The sequence below is a fragment of the Capsicum annuum genome, chromosome 3 (genome assembly GCF_002878395.1).
Source record: "Capsicum annuum cultivar UCD-10X-F1 chromosome 3, UCD10Xv1.1, whole genome shotgun sequence".
Taxonomy (NCBI): Eukaryota; Viridiplantae; Streptophyta; class Magnoliopsida; order Solanales; family Solanaceae; genus Capsicum; species Capsicum annuum.
The window spans coordinates 14,834,150-14,840,149 of NC_061113.1; positions in this window are offsets into that span (position 1 = coordinate 14,834,150).

The following is a 6,000-nucleotide window of genomic DNA, read 5'->3' on the forward strand; positions in this document are numbered from 1 at the left end:
AAATAAAAAAAAATAAAAAAAAATAAAGAAAATTTAGCACTTTCTCAACTTTGATTAAGTTATTAATATGAAATTAATAATTCGTTTATCTGAATAAACTTTAATATTCTAAAAATTTGATTAATTAATTCATCTCATTTTTATATAGTTTTAGCAATGAAGATTTTGAGAAAAATAATGTCAAAATTAAAAAAAATTGTAAATGAATCAGTGAATTTTCTGAAATCCGTAAATAGTGTATTGAAATGTAAATAAAAAAATAATACTTCTAATCATCTTAAAATATACTGGGTTTTATAAAATTGTTCAAAATATAAAAAAAATTGAAATTGAAGAAAGTAAATATGATGATAGTAGAAAAGGTGAGTAGAGTTAGCAACAAAAATTATGGAGCATTGAATGTGGAAGGTCCATTATAGATGACAAGAATTTTAAGAAGAAGAAAGACGAAAGAAAAGGAAAAAGAATAAGAAAATAAATTTAAAATATATAAGAAAAATATAAAAATATTTTTATCAGGAAAATATTTTAAAATTAAAGTTAAAATCCTTTTTTTAGATTCTGCATACTCTTTTAAGAGAGTAGACTCACGCTTCATGCCATCTGGCTTTAAATTGATGTAACAATATCGGTTCAAAATTGTTTAAGGGGGTATTAGGACACCCACAAAATTCAAGTGCCTTTTTGAAAAAATAATCCAACTTTTGGGTGGTAATTATGTTTTTACTCTTTAACATATGAATACATGAATAATCTTTTAAATTGTGTTTTTCTTAATATTTGTTTTTGGCTGAACTATAATTTGATTATAAAAATTAGACCTGCCCATAACTGAAGGTATGATAGTGCACACAACCTCAATATAGTAGAGAGTCTTACAGAAGTTCTGAAAGATCAAGAAATCAGAATCTTTTAAATATATGAATTTTACATAACTGACCACTATCACTCCTAAACTAATCTATTGATATGTTGCAGGGATTGTGAATTGTTTATTTTGGCATATGCTGAATTTTTAAGTGATGAGCTTCAAATAACATCTTCAAATTTTAATTTAGAGTTGCATCGTACTAGATATATTTTACTGTTATGGAGTTATGGGGTGAACAAGGCATCTAATGGATATATTAGTGACAACTAGGATCCTCCTAGGCATAAACGCACCTTCATTCCATCAGAGGAAATGGAGATGATAGATATTGAGCCGTAATTGTCTAGTAGTTATTGTTTAACAATTTGATTTAACTGTTTGTTACGTGGTTAGATATTTTGGATATTTCAAATCTACTAGTTTTGTAGTTTTAAGTTTTCTGAATAGATGTCGAGACTATCATTAGTTATTTTAAGTTTTAAGTGGTCTAGTAGTTACTGTCATGATATTTTTTATTATGAATGAAGCGTTCCTATCATTTTTGGACCATAATTTATGCTATATTTATGCTATGATTGTGTTTGACGTTGTCTATTATATGTTTGATACATATATTTGATTTAATGTAAGTACTTGTGTAGCATATTGACTATACAAGTTAGTGAAACACATATATAGTTGATTCATCTATTGCAAATTTGTGATAAGTAATATGAATCACAATTATAATTTTTTTTTCATAATTGATTTAAGAGGATTACATATATATATCGCATTTTTTTCTACTAGAAAAATGTATCACTAATATATCAGCTATATCAAAACATCTTTAAAATAATTTAGGCACTATTAATATGAGTGATATAAATTTCATAAATGTTTAACAAGTATCATATAACATTCACAATGCTATGAATCACAATTATAATTAAAAAAAAAAATAATTAAGGAGTTTAAAACGTATTATATATATGTATCACATTTATTTCAACTAGAAAAATGTATCACTAATATAAGAGATAACCTCTTAAAAGTAATGCAAACAATATTAATATGAATTACATAACTTTCATAAACGTTTAATATGAATCATATAACTTTCATAAAAGTTTAATATGTATCAACTGCAAACAATTATTTGATATCTCATGAAACATATTTTTGAGAGATAAACTCAAATTATTGAATTCATAACATTGAACTTCATAAATATTTCATATTCCAATTCAAACAAAAATATCACATCTCCCTTGGGAAGTAGTTGCAGGTGCGTCTATTATGACCTTCACTCCCACACTTTCCACAATAATTTGAGGTTGATGAAAACGTTTTACTACTTTTTTTTTTCTCTTTTTCTTAGGTCTTCCTATCGGTCTTTTATATTTGAAGGCAAAACCACTTCTTTCAACACCTTTGTTGGTACATGTCAATTCAGTTTATCGGGTATTGGACAAAGTGACATTTCATATGTCTTGACTAGTTTTTTTTTTTTTTTTTGTAGTAATCAGAAAAGTATGACTTCATTTTCTTTACATGTTTGTTTCTCAAAACAACAATTGCATGCACGTTAGGTATCTCGTCAAGCTGAAATATCTTACTTTGAAAGTATCAAAACTAAGCATACATGAAGCCTTAAATAGCCAACTACATTTGGAGATTTACACATCAAAATATAACTAAAAGAAAAAAAATTAAAATATATCATAAATATGAATCTCTATTATACTGTTATTAAATATATCATATATGTTTTAAAGATATCTCACAACTTTTACACTAACTCACACTCTTTAAATATGAATAAAAAATTTCAAATTTCGGTATAAACAAACCAAATAAATTAAGTTCTTCAATTTTTTAAGCTAATTCAACAAATATAGTCAGACCAAATAAACTATTAGTATGAATCTCAAATATTAATCTAATGTTAAACTACAAGTGAACAATATGTAAGTTAAGCATTTTAAATATTTCACAAGTAACAATTAACTAATAAGGAAATCAATAAATCTTTGTAAAATCACATAAGTATCATATGTATCCCAATTTTTGTTATAATTTATCCACAAAACACAAAGCACCGTAAACAAGAAAAAATATGAATCACAATTTTCAACATGCGATATCTAGGTCAATGCTTATAAAAGTATCATAAACATTAATAAATTAAAACTGAAAACAACAATGCACGATAATATAGAAAAATGTATCACATAATTTTCAGATGTATTACTAAAATAAAATAACATTCACTGAGAAGTAGCAACTCAATTGCAATATCATTCATGTCGGAAGTATCACTATCAATTGCAACATCAGTTGTTGTAATACACAATGGATACATTTCAAATTTTGGTCCATGTTTCAAAATTTCAAAAAAGCATTTTACAGTCATATCATTATGAATCTCCATTACTAATGAAATGCTTTGAACAACGTATTTCGCATGAATTTTTTTCTGAAATTCATCAATTTTCAATTGAATTGATATAGCACCCATTAATTTTTGGTACGAAACTTTTGCATGAATCACAATACTGTTAGCACGATAGTTATCGTACCTAATCTCTGAAATTCAAATATCAAAAAATCGCAAGAACACAGATATGATGACCATTGCAAATGATCAGAAAATAGGAGACGAAAGAAGGAAGAATTTTTTTGATACAATTGGAATCAGTACTTATGATTTGCTTGAAATTTGAAAGTTGATCGAGGGTATTGCTGATTTTGTGTATCTCAAAAGTTCGCCGTGTAACTGATTGTGTGTGATTTGCTCCCTAGAATAAATGATAATCCGTTACTTCCTTAATTAAATAACAAATCTATTTTAGATGTATCACAATCTATATATATCACGGTATAACAGATGTATCAAAAATATTAAAATCCGGGATATGATGTAATTAAACAAAATTATGAGAAAAAGTGTTAGAACCCATTAAAATTTTGAGATTTATATAAATTATCGAAAATTCTATTCTATATATCTTATCACAACACTCCACTTTACAAACACAATATCTCAGGACGATTACAGATATGAAAGAGGGGTGAATATGGAAGTCACAGCACTTTGTGATCGAGAATATGTAATTTTCTCATGATTACGACAATTTTAGAACAAAAATATAAAATTTCTATTACAACAACTTTACAGTAAAAATACAAACTTTCTCATGATTAGAACAATTTTACAGCAAAAAATATTTTTATTATTACAGAAAAAACACAAACTTTCTCATTATTCCAGCAATTTTTTTTTATAACTGTGCTATCCAGATCAGCTTTTGCACACCTCGATTAATTTCACAGGATATCTATCACCTCCCACTGTATAAGATAATTTTGTTCACCAAGGCAAAAATACAAACTTTTTCATTATTACAATAAATTTATTGCAAAAACACAAACTTTCTCATAGTTCAAGCAACTTAACAGCAAAAATACAAACTTTCTCATTATTAGATCAATTTTACAACAAAATTATAAACTATCTTAGGAAGTTTTCTCAAGAAATAATAACTACATAGCGAGTTCAACTAGACAAGACATCACTAACAGTATCGAAGGCACAACAAGACAGGTGCTGCAGATTTAGTAAGTCAGGTCAATAATTCGTTCTTCCAGAAAAAAGAACTTCGTCAAATCTAATGATCTAATTGTTAGGTTGGAAATCGAGAGGGCGTCATGCGAAAGCTATTAGTTGCAAATCATAAAGACAATAACTCAAATGACAAAGAAAAATATACTAAAAACATAATATTATTATGTGATTTGGCCAATTGGCCTACATATAAACCCTAATATTAAAAATAACATTAAAAAACATAAAACTAATGAAAGAGAAAATCCCCTAAACGAAACTTTAAAAGGCTACATCGTAGATGTTATTTTGTTATTGTATGAGAAAAGGATCTTCTATTTATAGATGTGCCCCAAACCTTTCTAGTATTAGCCAAATACGGAAAAGAATTATATTTTTTCTTTCAGGAAAAGTAAAATAATTATGTTAACTTTTATTTTTCTTCTAAGAAAAAGTAAAACTTAAATATAGTAAGAAAATCAGGACAAAAACCCTAACACTAACCACCCATCAGAGTTGTTGTGTTGTCAACAACATAAATGTAGTAGAAGACTCATATACATTGTAATTGAACCATAGAAAGAAGTCCAACGGATTATAGACAACCTCATTGATAAGAGGCACAAGCCTTTAGAAGGAAAAAAATATTGGAGCTCTTTCAAAATCTTTCACTAAAAGACTACAAGCCTACTCTACTTTTTTTTTTCTTCATGATCGACAAATCCATATGTAGCCAGACCTTTGGACTAACTGCAGCCTTTGAAACTTGGGGATAATGAGCCCTCCCCTCTACCCTTCTCCACATAAATACTATGCTTAGTTGCATGGCACAAGTCTCAAACATGTGACCAAAGTCACAAGGCCCCCAACCTTTGCCACTTGAACAAGCCCAAAAGATGGAAAATGCAAAAAGATAAAGACATCCAGAGAGGCATACTATCTCGCTAAGGTGGGAGATATCAGGACCCAATCGAGAAGGAAAAAGCTATATGCGTGTGCTGACGTTGGTAGAACAGTTTTCTAACAAGGTTTTATAGTAGTGTGCTAGAATATGAAAAGTTCATAAAGCCCAGGAGAATTTGTTTGCTCCATATTATCAATAAGTTAAACCCACAGAATCAGTAACGAGTACAACAGTTCATAGAGTGCTGGCTAAACAAAGTCAAAGAAAGATTATCTGCATCCAATCAGCTTGTATTGTTTGCATCCAATCAACTTATTGAACATAAAAGTAAACTGTTTAATAGAAACAATACTCCTTGTTCAATAACTTACCTAAAAAAAAATAAAAAAGATAGGCACAACAATTTCGAAATGTCTCGTGTTTTTTTGAACAAATTAATACGCGTCAGATTGTAAAGTAATATTTTAGTCCTATACAATTAGGTCATTTTTTGGTAATGTAATATATAGTGGATTATATTTTGTAATGTAATATTGTTGGATGCACTTTATATAATTTTTCTTAATTTTTTTTATATTACTCCTATTAATTGTAACTCATTTAAATGTTGAAAAAAGAATAGACAATAGTATTTAATAA